The 21,092-nt window shown below is 50.9% G+C and overlaps 1 protein-coding gene across 2 annotated transcripts in view; it reads left to right on the top strand.

The window, feature by feature from the left end:
* CRACR2A (calcium release activated channel regulator 2A) overlaps window positions 1-21,092 on the top strand; it is a 990,950-nt gene that overhangs the window by 966,802 nt on the left and 3,056 nt on the right. The gene's annotated exons all lie outside the window — the stretch shown is intronic.

The raw sequence follows: 21,092 nt of genomic DNA, 5'->3' as shown, positions 1-21,092 counted from the left end.
TTAGAAAGGTGCAAGATTCAGAGTTTTCAGAGGAATATTTACCTAGACTGGTGTGGAAACCAAACCCTGGCCACGGGTCAGTTAAGGACAGGAAAACCCTCAAGGAAGGATACCCCTCAATGGATAGCAGGTGCAGAATGGACACCCAGGACAGGACAGGAAACCCTCAGATTAGGAATCAGGACAGGACCTCTCGGACAGGACCCTCAGGACAGGACCAGCACCCGCAGTTCGGAAGCAACGCCTGCGCTCCACCCTCTCTGCAGCTATCGATCAAGACCCCGATTGGGTCAATGAACTCCCAGCAAAGTGCTCCGCCAGCACTTTAAGGTTTAGTAAAACCTTAGCCTATGGTCAAATTTCGGACAGAGTGCTCCGCAGCTCTCTGTATCTTCAGTCACCTATTGAGTGCGTTGGGTCAGTGACAGGTCAGCTAAACCAGACAAGTCGGACAATTTCCCTAGGTGAACCCAGGGTAAATATACTGTTTTGGGACGGTGTACCACCCCCCAATGTTGCAAAGTGTCAGAATCCCTCAATTTGGATTGGTCCTAAGGTAGGATTTGGGTAACACACCAATCAGAACAGACTATTTGGAGGCCTAATTTGCATCTCTGGGTACCGCCTAGCAAGATTGGGGTTCCCACGAGAAGTCGCAGAGAATACAATGGAAAGAATACATTTCGATACAATAGAACATAATCCTGATGCTTTTGCTGGGTGAAGGTGCACTTTCCCAGGGTGGCTCTGGCATCAACCTTCTTTGGCCTGAGTTCAATGTCGTGGCAGCCTCTAGTGATTCTGCGCAGAAATACCCTCCAAGATGGACTCCCCAGCCCCAGCACCCCTCCGAGTCGAGGATACATGAAAAGTAAGCGAAAACAAATTAAAACATAGAAGTGACGGTATGAAAAACACATCATTGGTTTTGTACTTTAAACTTATCATTATAAAAATATACTATGCAGTTTAAACATTAGCAACATATACACGAACACAAGAGCATTCACCACGTTATTCACGAAAGCTGTGTATTACGCATGCGCACCTTTTCCCACCAAACTTATAACTACGTCAGGTCACGTGAGTGTGACTGACGCATGCGCAGAAGCAATTTTCCAAGCGGCGGCCATGTTTTAGGGACATGGATTAGTTGTATTAGAAAACACATATGCAAGCTTCATCTACTTCGTTCGAATATAAAAAATAAAAGATTAGTAAGACGTACAAATTTATTAATTGATTACACAGGGGCGAGGTTCATGACTCGAGCAAGTCGCGATGCGAAGCTTGCTCTATCAGAAACACCAAGTAGGGGGCATGGCTTGGATGCTGAGACGAGGAGAAGCGTGAGCGCCGAGCTCCGCTAAGGAACCCCGCATTTATCCTGTATAATTGACCCCTAGATCCCCCCACACACCAACTGGGGGACGGGTGAAGCTGAGGGGAGTTGATCCGGAGTGTTTTCGCCTCATAAGACGGCAGAACCCGGGATATCTGCGCTGTGCCGTGGGCTGCGTTGGTCGCTGTTGAGAATCTCAAAATGGCAGCGCCATATACCGAGTCGGCTCTTGGGCCGTGTTGCGGATGAGGAGCCCTGCCGCTCTGGACTTAGTGGCTGAGCATCTCGCCTTGCGGGGCAGAACGGCGTAAGCGGCGGGGACCCGCTGCGACAACAGAGGAGACCCACCTGAACTGGAGCTCCGGGACCACTGGGCTGTGAGCTGCTGCCCCGATCGGTCTTGCGGAGCGGATCGGCCCCAGGCAGGAGGCGGCGCTGAGGGAGTGGCGAGCTATGCGGCTGTGGAGCGAGAGACTGCCCACATCGGCGGGCGCTTCGGGGCCAGTAGAGGCTGTGATTGCACTGCGGGGGGGCCAGGCTGCTGATGCGGAGGCCCCGGGGCCCCCCCCTGGAACACCCGAGAGCATCGAGGTGGCTGAGACAAAGGCTGGGACCCGGGGACAGGCAGCGAGCGTGAGGTGATTGACCCTGGACTGGACTGGACAGGGCAGGACGGTGAACGCAGGAGCTGCGAGCTGAGGAGGTGGCTGGGCGGCCCTGAGGCATCGCGTGCTGTGCATTGTAGGACGGCACCCTGTACCTGGACCCCTTGTTGACCGCCGCGAGGAGGGGTGAGCGTCCTGGCCCAGAGACATTGAGGTGAGCCTTGAAGACGCGTAGATGGCTTGGGCGGCATGAGGTGCGGACGGCGGGGAGGCCCATACCCAGGGAGGCTGGTCTCCAGTCCATCGTGCGGATTCACGCTTGGAGCCCGCTGTTGGAGCAGGGAACCGCACTGGGGGTGGCGACGGCGCACCCTGGAGACGCTGCAGCGGGCTGGATTTTGGATCACAGCGACGCTGGGGGACTCCTGTGGCACCATGAGACACTCAGCCCTGAACTATGGAGGGTGGTGCGACCTCCATGCTCGGGAGGCCTTTGGATTAAGTGGACCTGCTGCCATTGCTCTGCCGGGACCTACATTGATGGCAGAGGGTGATAGAGGCGCTGGCTGGGGGAGAGCATAGAAGTGACATTAGAGGGGGACAGATTAAGCAGCGGAGGGACACTACTTTGCCTCAATTGGCCTGGGGGCCGGCCCTCGTTGCCGCCTGAATTATTTTGGGTGCTCCAATGGTGCGGTCCCTTCATGTGGGTTTCAGTGATTGGCACCATGGGCAAGCCCCGATGGAGAAAGGAGGACCCCCAACCCTCTGACACTGAGCCCCCACCCCAGGCTGAACAGGTGCCGCATGGATTGTCTCAGGACCCGGGGCTGCAGCAACAGCTCGATAAGATCCTGGTTGCCATAGCAGACTCCCGCACTGCCCTACAGCAGGACATCACACAGGTGGCGACGGGGCTGGGCCTTCTGCGAGCTGATCACTCGAAATTGTCGGATAGGGTCAAACACGTGGAAGACGCTGGCTGGCCTCTGAGGCCGCGCCGGCACAGACCGCGCTGGCTGCAACGATGGCGGGTGCATTGGACCGGATTGTAGCGCTGGAAAAGCGCACTGAGGATGCAGAAGGGAGGAACTGGCGGAACAACATCCGAGTGGTTGGCCTGCCGGAAAAGACAGAGGGATGGGATATGGTGAGCTACCTGGAAGACTGCCTGAGAACGGTGGTGGCCCCCGAGGGTTTGTCTGCTTTTTACACTCTGGAACGCACGCACCGTGTCCCTACGAGACCTCCGCAGCAGGGGCGCCCTCCCCGGCCAGTGGTGGCGCGCCTGTTGCATTTCAGGGAGAGAGACTTGCTTCTACGGAAGGCACGTACGCTAATAGTAAGGTCACGCTGTTCCCGGACTATTCTTTTGAAACCCAGTGGCGCCGCACGTCCTTTCAGGCGGTCAAGAAAGACCTGTGAACAGAGGAGATCCAATATTCCCTGTTCTTTCCGGCCAAATTGTGCATAATCCTTGACGGGAAAACCTACTTTCATGACACGCCAGAGGATGCGTGGGATTGGCTGGAGTCCAACAGAGCTGGCAACGATGGACCAGAGCGGGAGGCACGGGAATTGGCTGCCGATTCCCAGCTCCGCAGGTCGCAACGTATAAGGCGCCGACGGCGGGGATTGCGGAAACCGTCTACCTCACAAACTGAACAGGAGCGCAGAGAGGCACTGGAAGCGGTAACGGCGATATCCGGAGAAATACTGCTGACTTCACGGAGAGACTCAGAACTGGATACTGACAAGGGTCAATCAGAAGCGGACTCTACAGCGTCAGACAGTGCACATCTGCCGCTGGTCACCCCGGGAACGGCGGATGGACTGCTGGATGAGTAAACTCTGTGTGCTGCGTGGGAGTGGGGGGGCTGGTGTGACTGGATTCTGAAAAGTGAATACTGGGGTGGGCTATATGTGACACCGTTTATAGATTTTCTGGGTTATGGATGTACCAGTGTAACGCCTATGTAGACGGAGAATGCAAAATTATGTGGGGTAACGGGATGGTTATGGTTCTTGGGGATTCCTGGGGCAGTAATTGGAGGCTTCACTGTTTGTGGGTTATTTGCTAGGCTCTATCCAACCCCCACCGGATGGTCCCCAGTTAGATAGCCTTAGCATCGTTAGTGGCGATAGTTGGGCTGGTTTGGATGGGATTCACTACGTTAGTGCCTGTTCTTGGGGGGAGGGCAACATTGTGGGTGGGGCGGGACTGTTGGGAGATGGGACTGGTTGGAATAGGGGGTGGTATCTGCCTGCGCGTATAGGGAGAAATGAAGAGTTTTTATGTTTTTTGTGCTCGTACTATGAGTCTATTACCTGATGTGAAGTGTGTGACTTGGAACATACAGGGATTGCACTCCATGCAGTGCAGATATAAAGTCCATTCCTACTTGGTACGCAGGGGTGCGCAGATAGCATTTCTACAAGAAACACACTTGCCCAGGGCAGAGGGGCTGGGGCTGGCGCTGCAGCGTAGGTGGCGGGCAGCTTTATTACAACACTTATTCAGCTTTCGCACGAGGAGTGTTGATCTGGGTTAGGGCTGGGGTCCCCTTTCAGATGACTGATCAGCTAATAGACCCAGAGGGCCGCTATGTGGCGGTTAAGGGGCGCCTGCATGGACGAGAGGTGACCCTCTGCAGTATTTTTGCCCCTAACGTGGAGCAGGCACCCTTCTTTGAGCACTTATCTGATGCCCTGGTGAATTATTTTACAAGCACGGTGTTGCTGGGTGGAGACTTTAATTCCATCGTAGATGTGATACTGGATAGATCCCACACACCTCTGTCAGGCTCCCCGATTCATGAATTAGCGAAGGTCAGGACTCAATGGCAGGATCGTTGGGGTCTTGTAGATGTTTGGGGAGCACAACACCTGGCTGACCGGGATTACTCTTACTTCTCCACTTTACACGATCTGCATGTGCGGCTTGACGCGGTTTTGTGTAGTCCAGGTCTGGCTGCTATGGTAGTCAATAGCGAGTATTTATCGTGCACCATCTCGGACCACAATCCACTGCTAGTGAGTTTCTGCTGGGCCGTAGAGTGCTCTGCTATTCCAACCTGGAGATTGCGCCCAGAGTTGCTAGAAGATCCGGTATTCCGCGCTGAGTTGGGTGAGGGGATTGAGATATACTTTGCTGAGAATGAAGGCACGGCTACGACAGTCGCCTTGGAGTGGGATGCTTTCAAGGTAGTTACCCGAGGGTTTTGCATCGCTAAATGGGTGGGAGTGCGGAAGCTCTTACTGCAAGAAATAGAGGCTGCAGAGACGTCCCTCAGGGAAGCTGAGCGTGACCATTCCACTAACCCGGAGGTGAGAGACACGGTCCGGACCCTGAAGGAATCGGTGGCAGCGGTGGTGGAGCGCTTACGGTGCTTTGACCACAGAACTTATCTGGCCCGCGCGCACGCTGAACGGGATAAGGCGGGCACCTTGCTAGTGTGGCTGGCCAACCCCCTCCCTAGATGCGTCCCTGTTCTGGCGCTGGCCTCTGAATCGGGAGTATTGGAATACACGCAACATCAAATAAATGATCGGTTTCGTTCCTTTTATGCTACCTTATATATGAGCCACTTGCGGACCGCGGAAAGGGACAGACAGGCGTTATTGGGGGACTTGGAGCTGCCTACGGTGGAGGCATAACAAGCAGACTCCCTCGGACGGGATATCTCGATAGCTGAAATTCGTTGCGCCATTAAAGAGTTGGCGCGTAACAAAACTCCGTGCAGCGACGGACTACCCATTGAGTTTTATTCGGCTTACATTGATGTTCTGGCTCCTAGATTGCTATCAATGTATAGGGAGGCTAAGCAGCTGGGAGTGCTGTGGACCTCGACTAGGGAAGCCATTATCATTCCCCTCCTTAAGCCGGGGAAGGACCCCACGGACCCGGCAGCGTTTCGGCCATTATCAATGCTCACCACTGATTATAAGATTGTGAGTCGGGTGCTGGCCACCAGACTCCTCCCCCTTATGACACGGTTGGTTCACCCGGATCAGGCTGGCTTTATCACTACACGCAACACGGCCCGTAGCGTACATAGGTTGATACGTATATTGAGCGGGGACTATGGCGAGGAAGATAAAGCAATAGTCCTCTCGGTGGACATTGCAAAGGCATTTGACAGCTTGGAGTGGCTTTATTTATTTTCAGTCATGAGAGCCTTCGGACTTGGGGAGGGCTATATCCGCTGGATGGAAATTTTGTATGCCTCGGCGAGCGCCAGGGTGAGAGTGGGTAGGGTAATTTCCTCCTCATATTCAATAGGGCGCGGCACCAGGCAGGGCTGCCCACTCTCCCCGTTGTTATTTGCCCTTGCCATCGAACATTTGGCGACGCAAGACAGAATGGGGAGGGAGTTTTAAGGCCTGAGGCGTTGCGGCCGAATACACTATATCTCGCTGTACGCGGACAACCTTTTGCTCTTCTTGAAAGACGCTGGAGGGGCGCTGGAGGGAGCGCGAGAGCTGCTCCGCCGATTCGGAGATATTTCAGGCCTGCGAGTCAATTGGGCAAAGACCTGTGTGTTTCCGGTCACCAGAGCGTGTGCCCAGCCTACGCATCTATCTGACGTAACGTGGGAGCCCAGATGCCTCCCCTATTTGGGGACGCACGTATATCATACCCAGGAGGACTACTTGAGGGTAATATAGGCAGGGCAATAAGGGGTCTTAGGAGCAGTATGCAGTTCTGGGGAAACCTTGCCCTTATCGGTGGCGGGTCGGGAGGCATTGGTGAAAATGGTGGCTCTTCCTCGGCTGCTATACTTTTTCCGTACCTTACCCATACGAATACCCGTCGCACTATTTCACCAGCTCTGCTCAGCGGTGGGAGGCTTTATCTGGGGAACGGGAAGGCGCCGAGTAGCACTGGACACACTGATGCAGCCAAGAGCTGAGGGGGGCCTTGCTGCTCCCGACTTCGAGCTGTATTATCTGGCTGCACAGTTCCAGGGACTTACTCAAGCGGTGGCACAGGAATTCCGAGGACCGGACCGGGAATTCGAACAGGATGTCCCGCGGCTCGTACTATCATATGTGGTACTACAGCAAAAATTGCGAGCTGCCGAACTATCGGTCAAGGAAAGCGCTTTAAGACACTGTTGGAAGCGATACCACAATAGAATTGGCGTGCAGCGATCCTATGCCCCAGAGATACCACTGGGGATGTGTACGGCTCTGCTGCATGGGGGGGACTGCTCTGTTCTTGCGGAGTGGGAGATGTTAGGGTTACAGATGGTAGGGGATTTGTTTGGAGATGGCTTATTGTTGCCTTATAGCGCGTTGCAGGAGAGTTTTGGGCTCCCACGGGGTCATTTTCTGATACATGCGGCCCCGGTTGCTGCCATCCAAAAACACTGGGGCACTGGCCTTTCGGAACCGCCAGTAAGCGAGGCATGCCAATATGTAGTGATGGCAGCGGGTACCTATAAGGCGGTCACCTGCTTATATAGGTGCATGATTGAGATGGGGATGATGCCGCTACAGAAGCTGCAAGCGCAGTGGGCGGCGGATATAGACAAAGAGATACCTGACTCAGCCTGGTCACACATCCTTAAGAGGGCGTGGAAGGGCACTAGAAACGCCAGGTACCAATTGGTCCAATTTTTTTGCACAGAGCATATCTTACACCGGCAAAAATCAACCAATATTTCCAGTTAGACACTGCACAATGTCCCCGATGCACGTTGCGGAACGCGGACCTGGTGCACATATTGTGGGATTTCCCACAATTGGCCACGTACTGGGAGGAGGTGGTCGAGCTGCTTTGCAGAGTAACGGGGCGACAGCTTACTCCGGATAAGGGGGCCTGCTTGTTGCATTGGTTTCTGCATACTAGTAAAACAAAACTGACAAGTAAATTCTTGGACTTGGGATTGCTGCTCGCCAAGAGAGATATTACGTCCCATTGGAAGGCTGCGGCGAGGCCCAGCTACCTTAGATGGAGGGCTGCATTGCTCATGTGGGCGAGCAGCGAGGGCACAGTTCGTCTGCTGCAGGCACATAGGTTCCACAATAACAAAGCACTAGAGGTGGCGCGAGCGTGGGAGGCCCTTGTCACTGAACTGAAGGGGGCGGATATAGAATCAGAGATGAGTGCCCTAATGGGGGATGAGGACTAGTAGAATAATGCCCTTGATAATAATGGGAAGCGCGAGTAGTATCCCCGTGCCTCCTCAATAGTCATTATATCTACTCAAGATCTAAATTGGATGACAGGTATGATCCCCATTACTGAATGGACCTGACACTTTATTACACACAACCTCATAGTTGTGGAGAAGTGTGGCTCAATGGTTAGAGCGGCAGTCCCTGATGCAGAGGTCTAGCCCGGGACCAGGGTTCAATTCCCCGCCTCGGCGGGTCTTGGGCTCAAAAATTCCACGGACCTGATAATTCTCGCCTTGGTGCCTATTACAATCATGGAGTCCCACTCTGCAACTCTGGGCAATAGCTTGCTTAATCTCCACAACGGCCCCCACAACGCTAAGGATGCCTGGCCTCCACCTTGGGGGTGCCGAGGAGTGGACCTCACAGGGAAAGCCAGGATGGGTTCCACAGCGGTATTCGTTCAAGCTCCTTGAGACCCTTGCGGGTGAGTAGTGCGCTATACAAGTATCAATTTACATAGTTGATGCGCCGGCGAGAGGGAGGGTATTGGGTGGGGGGTTGGGGGGCCGAAATGAGAATGGATCTGATGCATGGTGCATTATGACGGGGATGTATTGCTTTGTGTTATTATCCTGTAACTGACATAGTTACTGACTCGGGAGGGTGACTCCGGGACACTTGAGATGGTTTCCGTTAATTTATCCTTCTGGGCAGTAGGAATCAAGGCCTTGTTTTTCCTCGTCTATATCGAGAATCTGTTTTATGTATACATGCTCAGCCATTCTCATGTGTGTTGTTTGTATTGGAAAACAATAAAAAGATTTTACAAAAAAAAAAAACTAGAAACACCAAGTAGGCCCCCGTCGACTATGTGCACAAAGGAGCTCCCCTCCCTATCACCAATCCCACAACCTACCCATACACATGTGCTGAATCCAGCAAAGCAGCGACTCTGTGAGCCACACTGACAATGCAAGTGTCACTGCATGACCGATAGCATGGCTGCAGTCAAAATACATGACATGGTGCATGACACGACACTGAGGTGGCCCAGTGTGGATCACATCCTCAAAGTAGCAGGACACACTCTGACATATCCACATGCACATACAAAAACTGACATCAACAACACATCTGCAGACAAACAATGCACAAGAATACAAAAAACGTCCAAGATCACAAATGACCCAAGTCGCCAACAGGGATAAGAGGCCGCTAAATCAGAGCTGCAGGGGCGACTCTCCCACAAAGCAGCAGACACACATAGCAATCACTGAACATCAACACTCATAAAAATGTTGTACAAAGTGCAACACTTTCACTACAAGACAAAGGACACAACTGGTGCCGCTTGTGAGTAGAAACTGGCCAATCACATCCCGCATAGCAGGAAGTTGCGAGATGATAATGTACGAGTACAACCTCACATCCGTCATGTAGTCAAAATGTCCACTGTCTCCCATCAAATAGCCAGATCCTCCAAAACAGTCACAATGTACATTGTCATGCTGTTTGTCTGTAAACAAGTACAATGAGTCAACATACATGGAACACACTGTTAACCTGCATCACCCCTTTACATTGTAGAGGGACAATTTACACCTCCTGCAGAGCAGACTAGACATCTCTTCAGTGATGATGAAAAGGACCCCCTGGCCATCTGCCCAGACACCCTCCAATGGTTCGTGGACAGCCTCTGCACCTCACCTCTAGGAGCAGGGCAGCCCAGCTGCATCGAGGTGACCCACCCCCTGCATAGACCACACAACAGGAAGCACCCACCACCACAGCTGTCTCCCACCACCTCACGGAAAGACACATGGCATTCAAACGCAGTGTGTTAGACTGCCAGAAGGAGCTGGCTGAACAGGTGTGGGTGGGTTTTGACCTCATGGCAGCCAAACTAGATGCCACACATGGGTGTATAAGACCCATCAAGGACCACTTACAGTCCCTAACCGACACCCACAGTCCGTTCCATGCTCTACAACAATCCTTGGCTGACAGCACAGAGTTGGCACAGCTGCGGAGGACAATGAAGCGGAGCAGGCTGGAAGGATGGCTGCCACGGCTGAACACCAGCGAGATGTAGCTGGGATTTTCCATGCCCTGCAGATCATTATCTTGCCATTGCTGCCACAGAGTCTGTCCCAGATGACTGCTGCAGGGACTTCAACACACATATCTCCGCCCCTGATGTGTCAGTGGCACACAGTGATGCAGCCATACCGCCTCTGCCCCATGATGTGTCAGTGGCACACAGTGATGCAGCCATACCACCTCTGCCCCCTGATGTGTCAGTGCACACAGTGATCCAGCTATAACACCTCCGCCCCCGATGTGTCAATGGCACACAGTGATGCAGCCATAACACCACCACACACACACAACACACCTGACACAGAAGACATATCAGAGGACTAAGATGTGGATGTAATGAATCTGTGTGTGAAAGGAGGTTGTAGCATACATCCACGCCATATGACCTGTTCCTGATTGGTTTATATCAAAGTGGAGGAAAGAGGATTGTAGGTCCATTCAATTCCCCTGGACAGATACGCAATAATCAAAAATAGAATGGACACTAGTATCTACAAAACCATTGGTTTGTACTCGAAAACCCTCATAGACATCCTGATTTTATCGTTGCGGTGTATCTTTTTTCCGCCCCACCAGGAGTCGTGGCGTATTCATAGGGTAGTCGATTAACGTGCTGGGTGCCATTGACATATCTTTTATAGACATGCGGTAATCCAGTAACATGATTGCCTTCATATCGTAATTTTTTTTACTGATAGTGCCTAGACCCCTCTTCTTTTTCAATAAATAACTTTTTGGGCTAGTCATTATTTTTTACCTCCTTTCTCACTATTTCTGGATACTTCTACTTGTACCGGAGGTAGCCTCGGGTGAGGCTGGCACACCACAGAATGTGAATAAAACATTCCAAATCACACAGATATGTCATGTCTATGTTCAATCAGGTATAAAAGTATGGATGAATGTAGGGACATTGATTGCACAAAAAGGTACACCCTGGGAAATGACATCAATGCGCATTTTTGACCCTGACCCACATGGCCAATTAGATGACTGTGAAGGTGTGAACCAGCTGTGGCCTCATTGCTCATGAACAGCAATCTCGCAACCCTCCAACATAGCCCCACGTCCATGTATTAAATAGAGCTGTGTGTAAAAATGTCAGATGCTGTAGCAGGCCTAAAGTAGTGTCCCCTATCACATGTGACAACAGAACATCTCTTCGCATACCTACTCACACTCAACTGTGTGGACACAGCCTGTTTTGATGGATCACATTGATCCACATGGCAAGAAGTTGAACACCATACTCACATTGCTGAAGACACGTAAGAGCACAGGTCTACCAGCAACTATCCCAACCATAATGTCTGGTTCACAGAGGTGGAACAGTCAATAGGGACTCACCCCCAAATAAAATGTGTCAGTCAGTCCCTCCCTATGTACGGACAATGCTCATTGAGGCACATGATTTGTCATTTAATCAACACTCATCAGAGATGAACACTAGTGGTATTGCGTAGACTTTATGAGCATGTGTGTGTCAGTACGGGCAAGACAAGGGCCACAACATGCAGACCAATGCTTCAGATACTAACAGGCAGCATAGGAACATGTAGAGGTGCAAGAAATGGGGAGGCAAAAATCATTACGGATGGCAACGGTATCAACCCACCTTGCTTTGCTGGACAAGTCATGTGATGTTTGGCGTATGCTCATTGCCCCGTGTCAGGGGACACGACTCACATCCAATGGGATCTGCATAGTGCTGTACCAGCGGACTGCGTTGACTGTCTGCCCTGCTGACAGTGAGCAGGTGACAGGGTCTAAAAAGGTCACATGTAGTACTACATTGCCATGTGTGTACTCTCCCTCCAGCAGTATGTCAGATTTAGGAACGTTGCAACGACGCTACGCAGCTCCGCCTCTGAGACTGCCTCACCTTGCACAGGTGTGTGTCAACACGCGTAGGTGCACGCACATGCATTCTGAGTCCAAGCGAATGCAGACATGTCCACTGTTGTGGTGGGATATGTGACTATTGTGTCACTGCACACAAGGACTTGTGCAATCTCCCATGCCCAACTGCCAGCACATACGCCAAATATCAAGATATCCCATTCACGGGTATCACGGTTACACTCCTGGTCGTGGGCCAACAGGGGGCGCACACACAAGTCATAATCCAGTTCAGCTACTTGTGTTGGATAGGCAGACATCCATGGGCCACTCGAATGTGCATGATCGACAGTGGAACCAGGGCTGGACGCAGGTGATGTACGCAAGACGGAATCTCAGGCGGTAACTGATGCGCAACACTGCCAATGGCAGTGCCCCCAACAAATTCCACGTGAAGGGGGTTATGCATGTGCCCGGGATGTCCCGCCATTGCGTTGGTGACTCTCTTAGAACTGCCACTCTTCTGACCTGCGGCAGTTATGTGAATGATATGCCACAGCTCGGAGCAATGCGTTGTGTGTGTGTGTGCAACATTTGGACATATAGGTTGTTGTGTACGTAAGTGTCAAGGGCATCCCATGCAGGAGTACCTCAAGCAGAGACTTCTGTTTGTGGGGTGTGGATACGTTGGTCTTTCATTAGTGTGGTGCGGGAGTCGTCATCATCTGCTATGGTATCTCTCTCAGAGGGTGCCAGCCGAATTCAAGACCAAGGTCAAAGGTGCAGATGTCCTTCCGCCTTATGTATTGAGACAAAGGAGCTTTCATCCCTGTAGTGTTGCAGCGCATGGATAAACGACACCGACACTAATCTGTGTTGAGAGCTTTGTTTCAAAGCCACCACTGCTCCTCTGTTCCTGCTCTACTCTGCCCTCCTTCACTCCTCCTCTTCCGCCACCCAGTTCTCCTCCCACCTCTCAATCTCGTGTGCTGGTCCTAGCGCCCAGCTGTGATCAAGGTCCCTTTTCTGTTTTGTTACCAACAGTGGGCATGCATGATATTGACAGTCTGCTTTTCTCTGTTGTTCTTGTCGCACCAATACCCAGTCTCCCTCATGGATGAATGGCTGTGCAGCTTTTCTCCGTCTGTCTGCGTATTCCTTCATCTTCTCCTTTTTCAGTTTGTCTCTTGCTGCTAATTCTTCATGCTCAGAGTCTTGAGAAATACCACTAGCTGCGTCTTCCCAAGCTGGTATCCTTGTGCACACGGTGCGACACAACATTAATGTTGCCGGACATCTGCCTGTGGTAGTATGCGGTATGGTTCGATATGCTCATAATACCTCATTTAAAGCCACTTGCTCATCACACTTTGAAAGTTCTGCCTGCTGGATGGTCTTCTTTAGAGTGGCTATAAACCTTTCCACCATTCCATTGGCCTGTGGCCTCAAGGGAGTAATCTTCAGGTGGTGGGCAAATGCGGCAAATTCTTGTCCATTGAATAGTGGGCCACTATCTGTTTTCACTGTCTTCGGTATGCCCCATGCTGCGAAAACCTCTTCCAGTACAGGTATGGTGGTGGCAGCTTTGGTTGATGCTATGAAGTGCGCAATTGGGAAACGTGAGTATTCGTCCATTATGACCAGGATATACTTGCCAGATTGTAATGGGCCAAAGAAGTCTACTGCGACATGATGCCAAGCGCCATCTTGACTTACTAGCTGACACAGTGGGCAGTCTTCCAGTATAAGTTAAACCATCTGATTAAGTGTAGCAAACCAGACTCGCTCCTGCAGCGTTCTCTTTGTGGCTACAATACCTCTGTGCCCTTCATCCGCTAGGTTGATGACTCCTTGGCGCAACTGATACAAAATGATCATTCGTTTGTCCCTTAGTATTAGTCCATTTGAGGTGATGGACAGTTCATCCTTCACATGTCTGAAAGAGGAAAGTTCATGACCGTCAATTTGTTCACTCTGTCCGGATTCTTCCAGGTGCCTCCAACTGTTTGTCTGAATGTGATGTTTTACATTTTGCAGTGTGGCATCTTCATTGGTAGCGTCAAGGATGGCCTGCAAAGGGACTGCGGGTGGTTTGGCTTGAGCCACTACAAATTGGATGTATTTCTCAGCTAATGATGGATTAGATTTGGAAGTTACCTTGGGATGTCTGGACATATAGTCAGCTGGATTTGCAGCTTTTCCTGATTTGTGGATGATGGTATAGGTATACTCTTGAAGGCGGATGCCCCAACGCTCTATTCTGGGTGGCATTTTGGCTCGGGGATTTCCGAAGATTGTTATCATGGCCTGGTGGTCCGTGATAAGTGTGAAGTGTTTTCCGTAAATAAAGATGTGAAAATGTTCACAGGCCAGACTACCGCCAGGCTTTCCTTTTCAGGCTGAGAGTATGCTTTCTCTGTGTCCGTGAGACTCCGACTGGCATATGCTGCAATATACCGCTGATCACTCCCTCTGTCATACTGAGCTAATATAGCTCCAAGTCCTACGGGTCTCGCATCCACGGTGATTTCATTTTTCCTTCTAGGATTGAAATATGCAATGTTGTTTGCCAATTCAACCGCAGCTTTGATTGCGTGAAAGGTCTCATCATATCTCGTGGTCCATTGGAATGGGTGTCCTTGTTTGTCAGCTTTCTCAGAGGGTAACTGATAGTGGCATAATCCTTGATATAGCATGCAGAGTAGCTTGCCATGCCTAAAAACGAAAGCACATCCCCAGCGTCTCGTGGCCTGGGGTATCATTCAAAGCGGCAATCTTTTGCAGATCAGGTTTCATTCCGGCGCCTGAGAAGATGTGTCCAAAGAATTTTAGTGTGGATTTGTGGAATTCGCATTTGTGATTGGCATCTAACAGAGGATGACAGACTCGGTCCAGCACTGTGTCGTGTTCTAGCATTGTTGCTCCATAGACAAGGATGTCATCACTGTAGTTTAGAGTGTTAGGAATGTGATGAATTACTTTCCTGATGGCCTCTTGAAAAATCTCAGCAGCAGATGAGACCCCAAAGCTGAGTCGTTTGTATCTGAACAGGCCTTGATGAGTCGAGAATGTGGTGACATTTCTCAATTTTTTGTGGAGTTGCAGCTGGTGATAGCCCTTGTTAAGGTCTAGTTTGGAGAATATTTGCACACCGTTGAGTGACACAATCATGTCGCTAATGTGAGGCCCCGGGTGTCTTTCTCTTTCAATGGCGGTGTTGGGTGATTTCATATCCACACAGAGACACACTTTGCCAGGTGAGCCCTTTTTGGGCACTACGACCACTGGAGAGACCCAAGGAGTGAGTCCTGATGTTCTCTCAATGATGTCAGCCTGGAGAAGATCCTGCAGTTCCTCCTCTACCGACTGTTGAAGGTGAAATGGAATTTTCTTGTGATGTTGTGCTATCGAACCTGACAATGAGCCATCTTTCCGAGTCCGGTGAATAACTTTGGAAACTTGTGAACAATGTCAGGTTCATCATCAACTATATACACATTTTCTACTAGTCGAAGTCGTTCCGCCGTGGGCAAGCTAAGAAGGCAATCTGCTTCAGGACCATCAATGACATAAATGCGGGTCGTAATAGTCCTATCCCTGTATGTGAGATTAGTCGGAAATTGTCTTGAACAAGGAAGAGGTTCCTTTGACATCCATGTGTACACCTGCACGGCAGCTTTATGAAAGTGGGGTGGTGGATTCATTTTCTTGTATTCTGCAACTAAAATATAGTTGAGAGATGCTCCACTGTCCAGAACAAACTTGGCCATGTGTGTGTCCATTTTAAGATGTAGTCGCTGGTATTTCTTCAGCCGGTCCGCGACCATGCAGACATATTCATCACTGTATTGCAATATTGGTACAGCGACCTTGACTCACGAGATTGTGATCAACTTGATTGATATGTCCCATGAGAATGATGGCTGGACTGTGAAGAACCAGTGTAAGAATCTCTGTAGTCCCACACTGCTTTGGCATGATGGCGAGTGTTGGACTGTCGGGATTGTCTGTAATTGTTTCTGTGGGTATCTTTGCGAGGTGCTCCGCAGACGTTCTCAAAGTTGTTGTCCCTGCCACACTTCCTGCAATATTGGAATAATGCAAGGCAGGTTTCCGTGTGAGGGAAGTCATATCCACAAGGATAGCATCTAAGTTGGCGCTCCTGTTATTTGTCAGTTCGACTAGTACTGCGACGACAACGACTTGTATAATGAGACTGAACTTTGGATCTGGATGATCGTTGCTTTGCAGGGGAAGACCTATTGGTGTTGCAAGATTGGAGCCGAAATGCCTGTTCATGTTTTTTGCCTCTTCCAGCGTCCATTCTCTTGGCATGTTCTTCTGCTTGATCATGTACTCGCGTCATTTCTGCAATCTGATCCAGAGAGTAACTTTTCTTTAATAGACATCTGCGTAACGACTCAGACTGGCATCCTTCTATGATTCGCAGGTGAAGGGTCCCTTCCGTCGTGAAAGAGTCAAATTCACAGCAGCGGTCCAAGCGTCGAAGTCGCGTAATGAAAGTACTCATGAGCTCATCTTTTTCTTGAGATGCCAGATTCAATGTGTATCTTTCATAATCAATGTTCCGTTTGTGAAGAAATTTTGTGTTTAGTGCGTCACGCACGTTTGCATAGGACGAGGCAGCGTCAGCCAGAACTTCCTTTATAAACTGACCAACATCTTTCCCAATTAAATTGCGTAAGGCAATCCGTTGCTGCTCCTCCTCAGTCACATGTGACCCTTTCATGAAGTCTTCAAAGTCCTCTAGCCATTCCTGCCAGCGAAGGTCCATGCCTTCCCCCGATATGAGGATTAAGGATTCCGACGGGTGTAGAAAAGGGACTCCGAGCATGCCAAGTCTATGCCCACCTATTTGCGCTGTGGACGTAGGTGACTCCGGCCTGGTGCTGGCACTAGCAGAGGCATGACTCTGTCTTGACGTGGGCAATCCAGACATAGTATATGAACGTGCAAAATATGGTTGAGCAACTGATTTGTAGTGAATAGTTTAACCACAGGAACCTTCACAGCGCCTGTCACTTGGCTCAAATGCAATACAGTTAACGCTAATCCGCACTTATGGTATAGTGTAGGCTCAACAGCAGGGAGCCTAGGAAAGAAGCCACTAGCATTAATGGTGACCAAGTACGGGCGACAGGACAACTGTGCAGTCCACTATGTACATTAATGTGGCCCTGTAATGTAGGTTGAAGCACGTGACAGCTCATCTGTTATTTATTTGCCAATGTTTGATGAGATTCCCCGCACTTGCCTGACCTCAAAATGGTCACCGGGCACTCCTTGCGGGGATTGGTTGAGGCGCCTGACTTAAAGATGGCCGCCAGTGAAATCTCGCTCCTCGCGAGAATACCAGGCCTGACTCACTCAGTGGCAGAAGCGCGGGCACAGGCAGGCACCGGTACCTTAATGGTGACGAATTCAGCCACCGGGAGCAGTACACCACCCGACATTCCTCCACGGACGCCTGCTGACAGCAGCAGCAACACAGGGACTCGCACCGGGGTGGGCTCCCGGGTCGGGACCAGCAGAGTGCACCGCAGACACACACGTGACCGGGTGCATTCCCGAGTCGTGGCTATGAAGAGTTACAGCAGAAATCACAGGTTTACTCCCAGAGCGTGGTAGAACCCCACAGCTCAGAGGCAGCGGAGCGGACGACAAACACAGCAGGGGCACAACACGACCGGGGTGGGCTTCCGATCCACGGCACAGCTCTGAGGCAGCAGATCACACACCAGGACACAGGTAAGGCAGGCAAGGTCCAAGACCACTCTCATTGCCAGTTGTAGTGTTGCAGCGCATGGATACACAACACCAACACTATACTGTGGTGAGAGCTTTATTTCAATGCCACCACAGCTCCTCTGTTCCTGCTTTACTCTGTCCTCCTTCACTCCTCCTCTTCCGCCACCCAGATTTCCTCCCACCTCTCAGCCTCGTGTGGTGGTCCTAACGCCCAGCACGTCTCACAATATTACAATCCCTAATGTTAGTCTGACTACTGCTTGCATTCTGGACATGTGATGTGGCTTTCGTGCTGTAATTGAGGTCAGGCCTTAGGCTTATGGTGCACCAATAGCGATACACACACAACAGTTGGCATGTATGAGCCAAAAACCCGAGCGCCTTGCGCTCTTTGTATAATCTCTCTCTTTCTGTCTGTCACCCTCTCTCCCTCTATCTCCCTCTTCCTCTGTCTCTCTCTCTCCCTCTCTCTCCCTCTCTCTCTTTCTCCCTCTGCCTCACTCTCTCTCTCTCTCTCTCTCTCTCTCCCCTTCTGTCTCTACCTCCCTCTCCCTCTCTCTCCCTCTCCCTCTTTCTCTCTCTTTCTATCTCTCTTTCTCTCTCTCTCTCTCTCTCTCACCCCCTCTCTCTCCCTCATTCTCCTTCTCTCTCTCGTTCTCTCTCTTTCTCTCTCTCTCCCCCCTCCGTCTCTCTCTCTCCCTCTCTTTCTCTCTCTAGCTCCCTCGCTCTCCCTCTCTCTTTCTCTCTCCCCCCTCTCTCTCTCTCTCTCTCTCCCCCTCTCTCTCTTTCTCTCTCTCTCTCTCTCCTTTGATGGGCGCATGACACACCTTCCTATCTTCTTATCTTGAATTTTATCTTGCAGGCTGTGATTTACAGATTGTCCAGGGAAGACCCTCCATGACTCTTCCAAATAGTTGTTTTGAGTTAAATTTGAATAAAATATTTTGTTTGGAATTTCATTGAAGGTTAAATGTTGTAATTGTGCGACATCAGGCAAATTGTTTTGTTCATGATTTCGTAAAGTTGATGTGAAATATCTTTGTTCGGGGGCGGGGGGGGTGCCAGGGTAGGACCCAGGAGGGAGGTGTGTTGTGCCCCTCCTGGGTGTCCGAGCTGCATGATCAGTAGCTCCAGGGCATCTGTTGTTCTTCAGGTGTGGCTCTGGGCTGGGCTCCCTTTTATGGTGCAGGTTCTTGTCCAACTTAACACCAGGTAAGAGCAGGTGTTAAATCCCTGCAGCTAACGTGCCTTATCGCATGTTTTGGGATCTTATCGCCGATCTGGCTGGTTGTTGAGAATGTTGCGAAGTGGCGTTGTCATGGCTTTTTTCACGAGAACGCCTGCTCTGCATATCATTAGTGTTTGTTGCCGGTGTCATCTGTGGCGATGTTATTTGCAGCTGCTATCGCAGGGAAACTGGTGATATCGGCTGTTAGCACCGGCTTGTGAATAGGGGGATACATTTATCACCACTGTGGCTGAGATAAAGTGCCAATAACTTGGCGATAAGTCCTTGAGAATATGCCCCTTAGGTAATTAAGTATATCTTTTGAAAGTTAAGTTGAACTCCAACAGTATTATAGCCATGTCATGTTCTTATGCTGCTAGAAAAAATATGTCATTGTATGGAATCATCTGGTTTTATTTTACACTAATAACAAATGTTGTGATTTATGATTAGTAATTAGAATTGTTCCCTTTCTTGTGCATGTCATAAGGTTTTTCATACTTACACTGGTTTAGTTTAGTTTAGTTTAGGGCATTTGTAAAGTGCCTGGTGACGCCAGAAGGCCTGTCCCCGCGCTATGATAAGTGAGCAGTTTGCCATCCCCCCTCCCTCAGGAGTTATCTACTAAAAAGGTGAGTTTTCAGTTTTTTTCTGAACTGGACCACTGATGGTTCAAGACGCAGGTCTGGAGGCAAGACGTTCCAGCATTTGGGAGCAAGATATCTAAAAGATCTCCCCCCCATCCGTGCCTTCCTAACTCTGGGAACCACCAGTAGTCCCATCTGAGAGGACCGTAGATTGCGGGTAGGCTCATAGTGAGACACCAGACTCTGAAGCGGCACAGGGGCTTTGCCGCTCAGAATGCGGTGGCACGTTGAGAGGGCCTTAAACTCAACTCTCTTCTCCATCGGGAGCCAATGGAGGGCTTGGAGAGCAGGTTTGGAAGGTGACCTCCTCGGGAGTCTAAGCACGAGCCGTGCTGCGGCATTTTGAAGCACCTGGAGGCGACCCATGACCCTGCCTGAAGCCCCCAGATAGAGCAGATTCCCATAGTCTAAGCGCGAGGTGACCAGGGCGTGCACCAGCGTCCTACGAGCCAAGATGGGAAGCAGATCTAAAACCTTCCTCAAAGCTCTCAGGACACCGAAACACACCCCCGTCACCCGGCCGACCTGCGGGCCAAAGGCAAGGTCCTTGTCAAGCCATATGCCAAGATTCTTGGCCTCCAGACTGGGAGTGGGGACCTCGCCCAAGCAGGGTGGCCACCACGCAGGCGACCACGCAGAAGGCCCGCCCCCCACCACGAGCACCTCGGTCTTGCTACCGTTTAACTTTAAACAGTTTGCGGACATCCAGGCTGCGAGATCTTGCATGCAGTTCCTGAAGATGTCCGCCGCAAGGCCGGGGGCACGAGACAGGGAGACGACCAACTGCGTGTCGTCGGCGTAAGACACCAGGTGGAGACCGTAGCCCTCCGCGATGGCTGCTAGAGGGGAGACGTAGATATTGAATAAGGTTGGGCTCAGGGACGAACCCTGCGGTACGCCCTGGCCCAACTCGATCTCCCTCGAGTAGCATTCTCCCATCCTGACTTGGAAACACCTGTCAGACAGGAAGGACTTGATCCAACCAAGTGCAGCGCCTATAACCCCACCTTCACTCAGACACTGTAGCAAGATGGTATGTGCTACAGTGTCGAATGCTGCACTTAGGTCAAGTAGGATCAGAGCCATAGTCTGGCCTTCATCCACACCCTGTCGGAGTGCCTCCACCGCCGCGAGAAGTGCAGATTCCGTTGAATGACAGGGACGGAACCCAAATTGCGAGTCGTGGAGTAGCGATGCCTCCTCCACGAACTGCATCAATTGTGTGTTAGCAATTTTCTCCGCTATTTTAGCCATGTAGGGCAAAAGGGAGATGGGTCGGAGGTTGTCGAATTTCACAAAATTCACATTGGCTTTTTTTTGCAGGGGGAGTACAACTGCCTGCTTCCAAGCCTTGGGGACACTCTGGGACAGAAAAGAGGAATCGAGTAGGTTGCGAACATAAGGTTCAAGCACCTGCAAGCTACCCTTAAGTCGGC

This window comes from Lissotriton helveticus, chromosome 1_1 (assembly GCF_964261635.1).
Source record: "Lissotriton helveticus chromosome 1_1, aLisHel1.1, whole genome shotgun sequence".
NCBI lineage: Eukaryota > Metazoa > Chordata > Amphibia > Caudata > Salamandridae > Lissotriton > Lissotriton helveticus.
Note: the sequence above shows the minus strand (reverse complement) of the source record. Positions and strands in the feature narration are given on the sequence as shown.